We start from the raw sequence: 17,721 nt of genomic DNA on the forward strand, positions 1-17,721 counted from the left end.
TAAACAATCATTCGTTTTTTGTTTTTTTTATCACATGATAGCACTGAGCGAAGTTGCACTCCATCTTCTGGATCATCGCTCTTGCCCAACACTCTTCCAGTGATCTGGGGAGGGGAAACAAAAGGTTCCACAAAAACACAACACTTATACTTTATATTCCTACTCTAAGCCTTAACAACACTATTCACAGGATATTTACACTTGACCGCCTCCCCCAGTGGATGCTAATAGACCCAGCGTTACCTGGGGAGCCAATTTTCAAATTTGCTTGCCCCAAAATTATGCGGACATCATGCCCTTGCTGCACATGTCAGTTGTGCGGGATCGAGTGGGACTCACACATCTTCACAACACTCACACCATGGTCATCATCACATTTCTAGGTCATGGTCCTCATTTTAATCATGCAGGCTGAATCCCGTCGTGGCCGTGGGGTGGGTTACCACAAGATGATGGGGGCATCTCAGGTGCAACCATGCCAACAGGTAAGCTTTAATCCAACCCGGACGTTTCTCCGCCCCGCTCCCTTTGATTCCCTCCCCCCTGGTAGCCATCAGCTCTAATCCCGTAAAACACTCTGGAAGGGGTCTCACTGTCTCCTCTGGCCTTCCTGGGTCGCCAAGGTCCTACCCGCCTTGGTCGCCCAACCAGACCCTCTCCCAGTTGCCTCCAGACACTGTCACCATTAGCCACCAGGTGGTGAATCTCCTTGAAGGGGGTCGCAATTCATGCTTACCGTGAGCTTCAGCAATCCCTGTGGACAAGCACATCATCCCCACCCACAAAACCCACATGACTCCCCCACCCCATCGGCCTTACATGTGACACCTGCATTTCTAACACTTCGCCGACCATGACCTTCCCTGTTACCACACCATGTCCAATAAAAAAATCAATGTGTGCACCATACATTTCACTTCTTAACTTAAAACAACTCACACAGCACTTCTCACCAGATCCACGCACCAGCCATTGGACAGCCACTTGTGCCCGCTTTGTTACCAATTACCCACTGTCCCGATTGTCACTCTAAAACCCAGCAGAACTTACAAAGACATGCCAATTTTCCCACAATTCATTTTTTTCCACCAAAGGAGGGCACTTCGCCACAATCTCAGCAGCCGAGCATGGCCCTCTATGCTCAGCCCAATCTAGTTTTCCCGACCCCCGACAGTGATCTCCGGACCCGACCTATGAAAGGGCATCTCGGATAGACCTGGCGGTTCAGCAGGAGGATTCACCCTCTCCGAGTCTAAAAGTCTATTGGAGGGTCCCTCCATCACCGGGTACCGGCAATATCGTTGCATGTGTCCTCTTTGCCCGCACCGGAAACAACTCCCCATAAAAGGCCCCCGTGAGTATCGGTGAAATGTCTCTTCCGGTTCCGGACCCCCTCGGCCATAATCAAATTGCTCTATTGGCTGGGCTGGACCCCGCCGCTTTGGCGCACTAACTACCGGATTACCCTTTATCAAACCCGACAGTTTCTGGCAAATTTCCTGAAACATTTGGGTAATGCCAATTTCTCCCAGCCCCCCTCCCTGATCCTGGATCTCCGCCTGTCGGATCGTCACCGATGGCCTCTCTGGAACCCGACCCGGCCGACTCAACGAGGCCAGCCTGGCCGCGCACTCGGCCGCTCGGTGAATGGTGGGTGGATCCTGTAACTCCACTAGCGCTCGGATCTCAGGGTCAGGAAGAGCAGCTAAAAATTTCTCTAGTGCCAATCTGTCCCATGCCTCCACTGTAAGGTCCCGATACGCGATCCTGACTGATTGGTAAATGTCCTGTGCCAGCTCCTGCACTGTCTCACCCGGCTTTAATCTGCGGTGCTGGAGCTGGGCCTGCACCAGATCACAGTTTGCCGTGAACCCAAACCGACGGCTCAACGCCTCGCAAATGTGGGAGCTGGTCAACATCCCCTTCGCGATCACATTTAACACATCTGCGGCTGATCCCCGCAACGTTGCCACCAAATTCCCTGTACGTTCCCGCTCATTCCACCCGTTTAGTCGGGAAATGCACTCAAATTGCGTCGAAAAGCTTCAACGCTCCCTGACCCGTCAAAATTTACCAGGGGGGTCACTTTTACGGTGGCCCGCTTCTCAGTTTCTCCCTTGTCCGAATCCAGCCCAGGGATCAAACACCCTTGTGGCTGCGTATCCAATTTCGGAGCCCACTGTGGCCAAAGATGTTTTGTGGTGAGGGTCTCATGGGTCAATTTTGCCTCCTGTTCCAAACGTTGAATGGACCGATTCACCTCTTCCCGCAGGATCTTCTGGGCCCGCACAACCTCCTCCAAGGCTCCGTCGCGAGTTTGTAGCTGCTCCTCAACCAACCCGGACACTCTACTTACAAAAGACGGCTCTACCAGGCCTTTATCCAAGACTTCATCTTGGCTCATAATTTTATCTTGTTCATCCAAAGGAGCCTCCAATCCTTTTACCTCCTCTGCCAAATTCATCCCTTGCTTCCTCAGCTCTCCCCACTCTTCAACTTGCAGCTGCATACGAGCATCCACACAGGCACGATGACGTTCCAGGCTTTCATCCACTTTAGCAACCCGAATGTTCGTTGCATCAATTTTATCTACCAATTTTTTTTGTATATTTTCCCCCTCCAATGTAATTTCTCCCTTTGTTTCCTCCAATCTATTCTCGAATTTACTTTGTATTTCTCCCAATTTAACATCCACACACTCCTGCATCTCAGTTTTCATTTTCTCCATCTTTTCCCCCAATTCATCCCTCATTAAATCAATCCGTGCACCCAACTGTTGCCCCATTACCCCCAATTGATCTGTCATTTCTGCCCCCCTGTGCCGTCATTTCTGCCATTTGTGCCCCCTGTGCCGTCATTTTTGCCCCCCTGTGCTGAAATTGCACTCATTAAACGTTCCAACATTGTCCAGATCGTCATCGTGCCAGTTTCCGGCACTGCCGGCTCCATTACGGGCAATGAAGCACGGTCCACGCTCGGAATGGGGGAGGTTCCAACCCTACCCCCGTCTCTCCCTTCTTCCCCCGACTCGCTGCCAGACACGTGGCTTTCCTCCTCAAACATCTGCACATCCGCCATGGTGCAGAAGTCCCGTTTGCCGCCAATTAATTTTAATTTGAAAAATCCCGCCAAAATTTTCCCGTGCTCGCACGCTTTTTTGCAGTAATTTTATATTCCAATTCGTGACGAGATTCTAATCTTGGTATATTCTCCCGATACCAAATATAATTTAGAGGGGTTCGAACATCCAACACCCTGACACCAATGTGGTGTTCACGGGACTTGAACAGTCCCGCCAACGTAGAAAGAGCCGAAACGATGGAGGCGGTTTATTTATTTATAACCCAAACATGGCGGTTCTAATCGCTCTACCGCAAACGGGACGAGGAAGGTGGCACGAGTCACTTTTCACTGAGTTGATGATGTTTATTTGTTTTTATTATTAACCAGAAATAACAAGACTCGGCAAGAAAAGGGATCCGGGGTGATTCGACGGGATGGTGTGGGATCGGGCGTGGGGAAAAACACAGACAATTCCAATGAATATACAATTCTCAAACCCTCTAAGGTGCCAAGTACACACACACACACACACACACACACACACACACACACACACACACACACACACACACACACACACACACACACACACACACACACACACACACACACACACACACACACACACACACACACACACACAACGTAGCTACTTCTGGTGGTCAGGCTGGACCGTGGTGTGGACGCAACTGTCCCTGGATCAACGTTGGATGAGCTGGCCTTGCTCTCGTCGGGGGGGGGGGGGCAGGAGAAACCGTGGTGCTGTGGACCTCCTGGTCCTGGCCCAAGTCCGCTCACAGCCGCCAGGGAACCAGTTCTGGCGCCAAATTGCGAGCAGGAGAGGGAGGCAGGTCCGCCCGCCGTTCGACCCCGTACTCCGAGTCAGCAGAACCCCAGAGCCAACCAAGGTGAGGCACGAGGCTCAGCAAGGCTCCAAGACACGATGAAGAACACTATCGAATCAGCACAACAAGTACGCTTCCCGCGCAACAGCCTCCACACCAAAAAAACACGATCTTTTCGTCCCGATCTTCTTCCTCTTCCTTTTCGACCCCGAACAGAACCTTTTTATCCTCCTGTCCTCGTCACTTCCAATCGAGCCGTTTATTGGCCCACCGCCGTCGCCTTCCGCTATTCGTGATCACGGGGCGGAGCCATCCGCTGCACTGTCCTGTGACATCACTGCCAGCCTCCAAGACTACTAAAAGGGGTTTACGCAGACACACTTACCTTATCCCGTGTCCCTATCTAATTACGTGACAATTATCATTTCCCCCTTGAAGAAATGAACATTTACTAGACAACTTATCACCACTGAATTGCTACTTATTACATCGAGATCCTGGTAAACTCGAACAGCATGGCATACCTAATTAAACATCCTAATTACCCTTTGAATGCATACCCCCCCCTCAAACGTAACAATATATATATATATATATATATATATATATATATATATATATATATATATATATATATATCTTCTCTTCTTCTGAGAAGAGCCCGTTTTTGCAATCAGTTGGGATGATGCCTGTATTCCAGGCAGAGCACAGAACTGCATGCAATGACATGAGTTCTTCCGGTTGTCTTCCGGTTCTGGGTTTGGAGCAATGGCAGGTCTCCTTCAGGGCTCTCTGCTGTCCATCTCAAAGTTAAGTTTCTGGTCGTTATCTGTCCCGTTTTAACTGTTTATTTTCTCACCTGCATGTTACTGTGTGTTCCTAGTTCGGTTTTGTTTCAAAAATCGTGCTATTTTGTGAGTTTTCGTTGACCTAGTCTTACCGAGTGCTTGAGGCCTACCCATCATTCCCCTTGGTGTACGATTGTGTTTATTTGTATTTTCTCCCCATTACCTTCAATTTCTATCTTCCCCACTTTCCCAACGTCCTCCATCCCTCCCAACTAAACACTCTATTTCTTGTCTTAAAAATAAACTTAAAAAAAACTACCTTCCTCCTTGCAAGCTCACAAGTCTCGATTCTTCTTCTTCTTCGTCATCCTTCTCTTCTTCCTCCTGCCAGCACACCATCTTTATTCTACTGAGCTGACCCTCTCGCCATTACTTTCACGATTTCTTCCGATCTACAACCTTCCATTACCGAATCTTACCTGTTCTTCAAAAATACATCAAAAATAATAATCTTCCTTGTATCCTTTCAATCTCTGCACCTCCTATAACAACGTGTCTCTCTATCTTCCTGGTACTTTTCATCGACTCAGCAGCTTCACATTGCGTTTACCGTCCAAATTCACCACACACTTCCACGGTTTTACTTCAACTTTCCCTTTTCCAAATGTTACGCAATCCTTATTTAAAATAAATAATTTCAATTTTGACGACACACCTCCCAGAGCCAAGTGCTTCTCCCATCACCACGTGATCTGTTTTGACCCCCCGCGTTTATCGATCCAATTTCACTATTCACCTCACATTTTTTTTTCTACAATTCTTTGATGACCTAATCGGATGAAAACTCTCTCAAACACTAATAATAAAAAAACAATCTCTTATAATTAATGCTTCATCTTCCTCTTTCACACATGTGGTACTTTTTACTGTATCATAATGCACTACTCTTCTTCTATTTAAACAGACTGCTCTCAATTCGACCTTTCCCTCATACCTTGCCTAAAAAATCCAACTGTTACAGCGTTTCTTCTCTCCATTCTCTGAATTCGCCTTTATAGTGTCGAAGCATATGTATAAAACTCTAATACCGTGGGCACTGGATGATAATTTTTTGCACCATGGATTTTATTGCAGACAGATGCATTGAGAATCAGAAAAATCATGGTGCCAATTTTTGTTTTGCATTTTGGGTACATTTTGGTGGCTTTTAATGTGGCCCCCTAAAATACCATGATAGCTGTTTCGGTTGCAACTACCAGTTTCAAATATTGTTATAAAGCAAAGCATGTTGCTTATCAAATTAAAGGTCTGGACATTTGTAACACAAATATATCATATTTATATACTGATTTTTATTGTCCACAGATATCTATGCCAATTTCCCTGGCAATAACAACCATAACGGAGCATATATCCAGATGCAAATGTTCTTATTTAAAAGTCAATCAATTAGAGAAATGTACCGTTTATGCTTTGTGGTATGTTTAGTGGTTCACATTAAGTATATCTGTTCTATGGTATACACTTAAGTAGTCAACTGTAATGAATAGGTCAAAATATTTGTTGAAACAAAAACTATCAAGTTCATAGTAATGCAGTGTCAGTTAAGTCATCTTCATCCATGCTGTCCTCATGATCATTTCCTCTGAGTCTGTCATTGGTGTTTTTACATTCGTCAACGTTCGCATCACAAGAGCATAACGCAGTGCAGGCCAAAGAATGCTTCTTGCAAGAGCAGGATCCACTGACACATCGGCTCTTGCCACAGCCGCACTTTACAAGCTCTATAACAGCTGTCGGAGCTGGTGCGAGGTTAGAGACTCTTGGGACATACTGATTATTTTCATCATTCCATCCATAATTCATTGGCGTAGGTAAGTCCGGATTTGGGGTGTCTGCCAGTAACCAAAACCATAGCTTGGTAATGAGCCCTGAAAATGTGCTCCTTCAGAGATGCCTTTGTTGGGGGCAGTTTCTCAGCCTCCGCTTGATTTTTCTTGAACAAGTGCCATTGTAGCTCTCCGACTGTTTTGATACCGAGTCTTGGAGCGAACAATAGGCACACAAACTCTTCTCGACTGTCCATCACTTCAGCGGATGGATAAGCTGTTTGTCTCAGTTGAGCAAATGCCTGGTGTATGTTTCCATTTGCTTTTTTGAATCGTTTCCAGCATGTTTGCTTGTCTTTGCCTGCAAACCGTCCAGTGGTATCACTGCCAGTGAAAGCGTGGAATCCAATGAGACCAGCAGCATGATTCGCATCAAGGGATTCATATATAGGTTGCAAATTCACCAATCGCCTTCTCGTACCTGTGCTAACTAGCATAGATACATCACCCAAGAGCGGCAGTTTTTGTAGAGCAAGAATGAACACATCTGTATCAGGAGACATGATATGTACACTTGAAGCAATTTGGGAAGTGCTCAAGGCATGGAGGATGATTAGTGTGTCTGCTTTGGCACATAGGACACCTGATGATCAGACTTATATGCAAAGATTGTAGTCTGTGCTATGTTCTGTGTTACTAGTTGAATGCTATGCTCTCTTTGTGTTGACTCAAGTGTTAACATTGGCCCTATTAGGATACAGCGGATGAATGCCTCCAGCGATTTGGGAACTTGATTTTCATCTAACAGGGAACCTTGAAATTTCCACGGCTGCTTTAGAGCTTCAGCGATGTCCCTTCTCATTACCTTGGCATTTTCGAAGACTGCTTTCATGTTGCTGCTCACATCGCCAGCTGCCTCGTCCAGGTTGTCAATTGCGGCTCTTTTTGTTCCAGACGTGTACATCCGATCTGTTTCATTCATATGCGTACAGCGGCAGAACTCAACATCATCAATATTTTCTACAAGCTTACGCTTCAAACTTCTCCTTGATATATGCGTATCCTTTGAACCATTGACTCTGAGGACATTTTGATAAGCTGCTTCTACATCACCCATGTCCAGGATAGATCCTGATTTCAGCAGGCTGCTTATCAAGTAGAAGAATTCAACGTCTGCTGAAACCTTGGTTATTACTGCTTCGTCGTCTGCTCTCTCCTGCTGTACCTGAGTTCGCTAAACGTGATTCACCCAACAATACAGATGCTATTTGATATCAATCACATGGGCATCATTTGGATCGATTGCAGCAATCAGATTTACTTTCTACTGCTGGTTATTACTATACTTAACAGCCTTTCGGAGCTGTTCCCCGGTGTTGAACTCACTGATCTGGTGGAGTGCTCCTTTCTCTGAAGATACATTACAGAAGAAGCAGTTGTTTTTATTGTATTGTTTGGCACCAGATCGCATGTAACGTTCTGTTGACGATGGGTTCTCATGTGGTGGTGGTTCTGTTTTGAGGTTCGTCCTTTCTGGTCGTCCAACTTTCGTTGGTTTAGGTACTTCGCCTGCTTCCAGTGCAGCTTCATATCTGTTTTTCAGATGCTCAATATGGATTTTGTGCACTGCAATTTTATAGCATGCAAGATGCCATGTGACTCCTTTCTGTGATAGTTAATTTGCCATCACATCACCAAGCTCTTCTTGGATGGATATGTACTTATAATCCCCATAGAGCAACCGGGTATTCACACTCTGGATAAACAGCTGATATGATTCTGGTCTTGGGTGTTTTACGAGTTTTCCAGATGCTTTGCAAATGCAGCATAATTCAAAGATGTAGTGCAACTTGATGCTTTTGTGCTGGAACTGGAAGGACTTGGGGATGATTCATCCATAACGATAACTTGAGAACAGTATATTTCAATGTCCACTCGACATAAGTTCCTTCACCTACAAAGCTTGGAGGTTAATCTACAACTACATCTACTACATCAGTCTTTTAGTCTGGACCCTTGACCATTTCTGCTATGATCATAGCTGACCTGAAAGGCCAAAAAAATTAACATACATTGTATGGAGAATTGTATCATGTTATAATGTTTAGAAAAATTAATTATCTTGGTGACGTTGCAGTAATTGATTTAATGTAGGCTGCACAGCATCTGAAATTAACAAAAATTCAGATAAGTCACTCTAGTTATGTTCAATGTCATTATTGATATCATTATATTCGATGCTGAATTCTGCTCAGTTTGATATATGACATGCCCAGGTTTAAACCAGAAACAAAAAGTTGGTAAATTGTTATCATTGAAAAAAGTGCGATTCAGGAGTAGTTCACGTATCGGCTTGAAAATACCATTTGAAATGCTCAAAAAAATTGGCATCATGATTTTTCTGACTCACAGAATCCATAAGAATGAAAAAAATATGTGGTGCTGAAAATTATCATCTGGTGCCCATGGAATTACATAGGCCTCGACACTATTATTGCATCCATCAAGAAACGTGTTTAATTGCATCTCTGACCTAAAACTTAAAAAAAAAAAAACAGTTTGCTATGAATGTTCGCTTTCCATCAACCATTCTTTTTTTTTTCCAATTTCAGTGCCAACTCACCCCTCTCACCCCTCACTCTCACTCTCAAAGCAACCATCACACTCTTCTCCCCTCAAGCCTCCCTCTCACCTCTCTCAAAAACTCCCCCCTCACCTTTCTCCCACCATTCACTCCCCTCACTCATCCTTCTCAAAGTTGCCCCCCCTCTCATCCACAAAGCTGCCTCCTTCCACTGCCCTCTCACCTCCATCTCTTCACTCCACCTTCTCAAATCCTCAACTGCCTTCTTCCGCCTCTCTTGTCCCCCCTCTCCCCCAGCACCACAGAGCCTGTTTTCCTCCTCATTCAGCCTCCTCCCCGAGCTATTCTGCAATCCCCCACACTCTTTCAACAACCCTCTTTAGCTCCCCCCCTTGTCCTACCCTCCCCTCCCCTCCCAACCCTCCTCTTCCCACCCCTGCACTCAAAGCCTCCTCCCCTCCCTCTTCATTAACAGTGTGGACCTCAAATATCTGGGGCCTTCGCTCAAACCTTTCAGATCTTTCTATAAGGGTTGCCACTGACAAACCAGACATAATCTGCCTAACAGAAACTTTCCTCCCTCAAGACATGCCTGACTCCCAAGTATCTCTCCCTGGTTACTCCCTTCCGGTATGACAGACCTGAGCCACGTCCTGGTGGAGGAGTTGCTCTCTTCATCAAAGACTCTATTCCTCACTCTCCATGCACTGCCCTCACTCCCCCACACCCCCAGGAATACCTCTGGCTATGGCTTCCCCTCCACTCCCACCTCATGTTTATATGTGTACTGTACCGTCCACCTAACAGTGATGACTCCATCTACACCTCACCATCCGAAAACATGGACCATCTTCTGTCTTCTCATCCAAACTCTCTCTTCCTCATATGTGGCGACTTCAATTGTCATCACGCCAGTTGGCAAGGTGTGGGTACCTCTCTCACCTGTCATGGAACCTCAGCAAAAGCTTTCTGCGACTCATTGGGACTGACTCAATTGGTCAACTTCCCGACCCGGATCTCAACCAATGGTACTCCATCTCTTATGGATCTAATTTTGACAAATTTCCCTGACAATATCTGCTGCTCTTCTTCCACTCCAATCGGTTCTTCTGACCACATCCTTGTCAAAGTGGACATCTCTCTGGCTATTATCAGAGAACCACCTCACCGCCGTCGAGTTGCATTTCACTAAAGCCGACTGACAGGGTCTCCAAGCAGCCATCAAACTTATCGACTTGTCTCCTATCACTACTTTCTCCAACATCAACTCATCCTGGGAATTCTTTCAAAGAAACTTGCTCTCCCTCATGCACAGATTTATCCCCTCTAGTCTTCAGTTGTCCTACCCTTCCTCCCACCTTTGGTTCACTGAAGCTTGTGGCGAGGCAGTTGTCCTGAAACAAATTGCCTTTGCCTCATGGAAAGCAAACCCAACTGAGAGTAATCTCATTTCCTTCCATAAAGCTCGGAACAAGTGTGTATCGACCTTCAGGAGAGCCAGAAAACAACATCTTTCTAAGCTCAAGTCTGAACTTTCAAACCTCTCTCCCTCCTCAAAATCCTGGTGGCATCTAATCAAATCTGTTTCTGGTGTATGTTCATCCTCAATCCCCTCCCTTACCTCAAATGGCCGCACTGCTGATACCGCACGTGAAAAGGCTGAATGCCTAAACTCAGTGTTTGCAGCTAAATCTTGTATCCAAAACCCATCGCTTTCTCTACCCACCTGACCTAGTCGCACCCAACTGTCCCTGGACTCTATGTCCTTTTCTCCTGACAAGGTGGAGAGCTTGCTATCAAACCTCGACTCAGATTCAGCAACCGGTTCCAGACGGCATCAGCCCAATGTGTCCTAAAAACCTGCTCTTCTTCCCCTGATTCACCCTCTCACTTGCTCAAGGTCATCTGCCATCTGCTTGGAAATCAGCAAACATCACTGCTCTGCACAAAAAAGGTGCAAAAACAGAACCCTACAAGTACAGACCAATCAGCCTTCTCCCAATCATCAGCAAGGTTATGGAATCCATCATCGCTTCAGACATTAAATCCTTCCTCTTCTCCAATGGCTTGATTTCCGATCATCAATTTGGTTTCAGACCAGGTCACTCTACCCTGGATATGCTGCTTCTGCTCTCCCAACAATGGATGGAGGTCCTCAATGCCAGACATTAAATCCGAGCCATATCCCTGGAAATATCACGTGCTTTTGACACGGTCTGGCACCCTGCCCTGCTCACCAAACTCTCTTCCTATGGTATCCAAGGCCATCTTCACTCATGGCTCACAGACTTCCTCTCCTGTCGCAGTCACCGTGTGGCCCTAAATGGAGTTCTTTCATCCCCCCTTCCTGTCCAGGCTGGAGTTCCTCAAGGTAGCGTTCTGGGCCCTGTTCTTTTTCTGGTTTTCATCAATGATCTCCGACTCTCTGGAAAATCCTCTATATCTCTTTCCTGATGACTCCACCCTCTGCCGTACCATCTGTCATCCCTCAGACCGGCAAGCAGCAGCTTCTTCGCTCACTGCAGATCTGGGTAAAATCACAAACTGGTCCAACACGTGGAACATGTCTTTCAATCCGGACAAATCTCACACTCTCACTATGTCTCTCCGAAAGGACCGTTTACAAACCCCCCCCCATCCACTTTCTCAACAATCCTCTGGAAGAAGTCGTTTCATTCAAGCTTCTGGGTCTCACTATCTGCCATGACCTTTCCTGGGAAAGCCACATTTCAAACCTCGCCTCCAAAGCCAGTCGCCGACTGGGAATCCTCCGTCGTGCAAAGTCCTTCCTCGGCCCACCTGAGCTTCTGACCACTTAGAAAGCTTTCATCCGGTGCCTGATGGAGGACTGCTCTCCCCTCTGGGCTGGTGCTTCTGCCTCCCACCTTTCTCGGCTTCACGTTGTGGAAACTAAGGCATTTTGGATCATTGGCATCTCCCGCAATGAGGCTGAGTCTTTGGGCCTCTCACTCTCTCACCGCAGGTTGGTCGGTGGTCTTTCTGTCTTCTACGATCTCCTCTCCAGCCTCCCCCCCGCTCTCTCTGCGATTTGTCCCCACCACATTTCCGCAGAGCGCTCAAGGTCCGCCAACAACCCCCTTCTGGTAAAACTACCAAAATCAGGAATCACCTTCACTCTTTCATTCCTCTTTTTTCCCACCTTTGGAATGAACTCACTCATTCTATTCAATCCCATTCTTCCCTCCAGGCCTTCAAAATAGCTGTTCACCACCACCTCTTATCATCCCCCATCCAAATCCTTGATCTTTTCTACCCCCGAAAATCCACCCAAGCCCACCTCCTTCAAATTCCCTGCTTTCCTTCGTGAAAGTCCCTGCCAAGTCCATCTTCTAATCCCCATGTTCCCTGCCCCATCCCTCTCCCTTCCACAGATCTCCTAATGTCTCTGTTCCCCACTGTTTTGTCCTTCCCACTCCCACCCCTCTTGTCTCATGCCCCCCTTGCTGTGCGTTGTGTGTTAGCTCTCACACGAGCCTCGATAAGGTATACAAAAAAAAGAAAAAATAATAATAAAAAAGTACAGCTTTTCCACCGGCCTTGAGAAGTTCAGCACGGACGTCTTAGATCCCAGGAGCCATACCCCATTTCAACAGGTTCACCGCAGCCTGTGTTTCCACAAGCGAAGGTGAGTCACAGTTGATTGGAGGGTCAGCAATCGGGATATTACAGCCGCTAAAAGTCACCGGCCCAGAGGGGCTTCACTTCGGACTCCTCTGTCAAGAGCCCACCACCCTCCGTTCTAAAAGCAGTACACCAAGGGATGAGCTTGGAGGAACGCAATGCGCAAATTCCCCTGTAAGCAGAACGAGAATCACTTGACTACTGGTGATGCTTTACTCCTCGCAGATTCCTTGCACATAGGCCTCCTTGTCCACCCTCAGCACACGTAAAGTTTTTGACCTCAGCTCCCTAAACAGCTCAGCTCTGCCATTAAGCCTGGCTGGCCCTGTGACTCTGGGCAATGGTATCCAGTGTCCCTTGAGACAAAATTCTTCTTCGCCCGATGGTGAGTTCAAAGACATCCACTGGCAACATCAAGGATGGTGGTCTTGAAGGCACTCCACAAGTCTTCAGGATGCCCCGAATCATGCAGATTTCCCCAAATCCCCACTCAGCCTCTTTGCAAACTCCCCAGCCTCCCTCTCATCCTTGAGATTACCAACATCCAGCCTAGGTAGGGATGGTACCATTCTCCCAGATTTAAGCTGCAACTTCAGAGTTGCCACCACAAGCCTGTGGTTGGTATTGAGGAACTGAGCACTCCTGTTCACCCTGCAGTTCTGGATTATCCTCCAATGACTATCAACGAGCACATACTCAATCTCCTTTGCCACACCACCAGCATTGGAACACCAAGTCCAGTGATAACCCTGTGGGCGCTGAAATCATGAACCGGCCACCCTAAGTCCATGACTTCTTGCAAAGTTAAGGAACTTAGTGTTATTCTGGTTCACAGTTTCAGACCCATGGGGACCAACACATGTCTCATAACCATCCCCATCAGTTCCAGTTGATGCAATGAAGTCCCCCAAGACGAGAAGACTATCTCGCCTGGGGCACAGACTCGAGTGTGGCATAGAATGTGTGTCCTTCATGGTGAGATCACTCGCCTCAGTCAGAGCATATACAGAGACCATGGAAAGGACACCCAAGGGGTGACAAATCCTTATTCTCATAATACTCTCGTTGACCGGTGTTACCTCAATTATCATTGGAGTCAGCTTATTGTACACAGTTACAACAATTCGTTGGGCATGGTCATCACCAGAGTGACCAGACCAATTGTAAGTGTAACCACCCGCCATGATCTCACCACTATCTGATCTCCGAACATCAGAGAGTGCTGCAATACCGATGTTCAAATGCTTCAGCTCAGATTATAACATAGACAGGTGATCATTCTCTCTTCGGGATTGGACATTCCAGACACCCACCTGAAGCGACCGCCTCAGGTTAACGCAAGGAGACCGCCATCTGGTGGATGACACCTCCACCAGGGGTGGGGGCAGCAAAGAAAGTTCCCTCAGAATAGCGAGGCAAGCAGAAAGGGAAGAAGAAAAAATATCAGAAAGCAGACACTGAGGGAAGCAAAAAGGAGAAACGAATGGGACAAGCTCGCATGAGCAGAAGACTAAAAGACTGAGAAAGCTCGTGAGGGAGAGAGGGAACAAAAATGTGTGAGGGTAAAGAAAGGAAGGTTTCCACAAACAGTTAGTGTCGAGCTTCTGTGGAAAAAGAACACTCTTTCCACGAGTGTCATCCTGCCCTCTAGATCCTGTCAGCCAGGAAGGACAAGGAGGGTGAACTGTGGCACCTCATCAAGGGGGGCCTGAGGAGGAAGAATCTGAGGCAGAGGAGGGCAAGTCACACATTGAGCTCACATATCAGGGTCATCAGAGAGGACTACAATGCAAAAACTCAGCAATGAAAATGGATTATATTGTGACGTCCACGGGACTTGAACAGTCCCGCTAACGTAGAATGAGCCGAAACGATGGAGGCGGTTTATTTCTATAACCCAAAGATGGCGGTTCTAATCGCTCTACCGCAAACGGGACGAGGAAGGTGGCACGAGTCGCTTTTCACTGAGTTAATGATGTTTATTTCTCTTACCAGAAATAATAAGACTCTGCAAGAGGAGGGATCCAGAGCGATTCGACGGGATGGTGGTGTGGGTTCGGGCGTGGGGAAAACACAAACAATTCCAATGGATATACCAATCTCAAACCCTCTCAGGCACCAGGTACACACACACACACACACACACACACACACACACACACACACACACACACACACACACACACACACACACACACACACACAACGCAGCTGGTCCTGGTGGTCAGGCTGGCCCGTGGTGGTGATGCAACAGTCCCTGGATTGGCGTTGGACGAGCTGGCGTTGCGCTTGTCTGGTGCAGGAGACACTGTGGTGCTGTCGACCTCCTGGTGTCGGCGCAAGTCCGCTCACAGCCGCCAGGGAGCCAGTTCTGGCGCCAAGTTGCGAGCAGGAGAGGGAGGCAGGTCCGCCCGCCGTTCGACCCCGTACTCCGAGCCAGCAGAACCCCAGAGCCAACCGAGGTGAGGCACGAGGAACAGCAAGGCCACGAGACACGATGAAAACAGGATCGAATCAGCGCAACAACACAGCACACTCCCAGCACAACAGCCTCCACCAGAACGGTTTTTCTGTCCCGATCTTCTTCCTCTTTCTTTTTCCCCGAACAGAGCCTTTTTATCCTCGAGTCCTCATCACTTCCAATCGAGCCGTTTTATTGGCCCTCCGCCGTCTACTTCCGCCAATCGTGATCACGGGGCGGAGCCATCCGCAGCACTGTCCTGTGACGTCACGGCAAGCCTCCAGGGAATACTAAAAGGGGTTTACGCAGACACACTTACCCTATCCCGTATCCCTATCTAATTACGTGACAATTATCATTTCCCCCTTAAAGAAATGGACATTTACTAGACAACTTATCACCACTGAATTGCTACTTATTACATCGAGATCCTGGTACACTCGAACAGCATGGCACACCTAATTAAACATCCTAATTACCCTTTGAATGCATACCCCCCCCTCAGACGTAACAATATATATTTTTTTGATTTTTTTATGATTGATTTAGACAATCTCATCTTTACTTTGAAGATTTTCAAACGTTTTGTATGAGCATTTCAAAAGGCAACTTTGTATGAGCATTCAATATGCTGGGCGAAAGCAATTTTTCTTTATTTCCGGGTTAATTTCCGCAATTGTGGATGGTGAAATTATGCGTTGAAGAAAACATATCCTGAATGTTTGTTATAACCAGGATGACTGATACAGAGGTCACACTGTAAATGTATACATGCAATACTTAAAATATGCACTGCAACACTTGATTGCCTCTGTGCACCGTCTGGAAATGATAAATGTTTATGACTTCCTCCCAATGAATCACTGTCCATCATCCATAAACAACACAAACCCACAGGTACTTCTTGAATCATACTGCCATAAAACCAAGAAACACCCGCTCCCTCAGGGAGTGATCATGCCCATGCTAGATCACATGACGTCCCATTGTAACTGGATGTAGAGTGATGCTGCATCGGCCAGCTTTTATTAATTTTTTTTAGATTTATTTATTTATTTACATTTTCTCACAGATTTGTTTTTCCTGGGATATTGGCTTTGAGGTACATCGATCGGCAAAATTTCAGCTTCCTCGCCCACTTAGAAAGCACTAAACATTTATGTCAGCCAGTCAGTGGTTAGAAAGAGCTTTCGAGATATGATGTATTATATAAGCTTATTGGACACATAATTCATATCAAAACTGTACACTCATATAACCATTACATATGACAAGTGATTATCTTCATGTCATGAAAATACCTTGTCAAAATTGTCATCTTTCTGCATTTTGCAACAATTCAAATTGAAATTTTGAACATATTCCTTTCAATGTTAGCCCTTTTTAGTGGTCATATAAATTTAGTTTGAATTGTAGAAATAATATTTTTATTTCTATCTCGGTCAACAAACTTACTGATCAATCCTCATTTATGACTGATGTAAAGTTATTACATTCAAATTTTGGAGGTACTAAAAGCAAATACAGTACGTGCAGTCATGTGACTTCATCTTTTTTATGAATTCTTTCGGGGGAACATTGTTCATCCAAGAATGTGGTTTGTGTGGGAAAAAAATTAGCACAAAAATAGTTTTTATGCGGAACAATGATAGGCTGATTTTTCTGCTGATTGCACTCAGTTTCAAGTAATTAAAAATCAGAAAGTAGATTTTATTGCTATTCTGCGCAGTAGATGGCAGTATAGCTCAACTTATTTACGAATTATGACAATGCTTCGCCAAATGAACGATTTTGTCATTTTGCCAATAAGTTGTTGAACAGTCGTGTGAAAGAGATGCATCCCCCTTATCGATTTATTTTGCTGCAGCACGTTGCATTTCCATTTATTATGCGAGTCCGTTGTTGAGAACAGACCGTGAAGTTTTGTTTTCATGCTCCCACAACATTATTTCAATTTAAGACTGAAATCATACTTAAATACGCCAGTTCTCTGTATGTACGTCTAAACCTTTTGGAATCAAAAATGGCTTGCCTGGTCTCCACCAAATTTTGCATATATGCTCAGGATACGCAGGCCAGGTAAATCTGGTCATTGAATAAATGTGACCTCCTACTCCTCTTCCTCCTCCCATCACCTTATGAGGGTTTGCAGACCACTTGTAATTTTTCCTGCATACAGGCATATCGTGCAAGTGGTGGTTTAACCACTGACCCCTGCCAGAGGGATGAGGTATTAAGGGTGGGGAAACAACGACACCAATTCTGAAAAAAATAAAATACTCTCACTCCAGGAGGAAGCAAGTGTTACTCGTGTGGTTCCAAATATCCTGCAACACTTTCCACAATTCATGCAAGGTGTTTGGTTGCTGTTTGATTTTCTTTATATCCAGAAACATCTTGGAGCTTTATTAATAAGTTTGTGCATTGTTTTTGTGCTATTTATTTTCATGAACAAGAGTTATTAAGAACATAAAATAAAGTATTATTATTTCATATGTAGCCTGAGGCT

This window comes from Eptatretus burgeri, chromosome 11 (assembly GCF_056783735.1).
Source record: "Eptatretus burgeri isolate ZD-2024b chromosome 11, Ebu_testis_v1, whole genome shotgun sequence".
NCBI classification, from domain to species: Eukaryota; Metazoa; Chordata; class Myxini; order Myxiniformes; family Myxinidae; genus Eptatretus; species Eptatretus burgeri.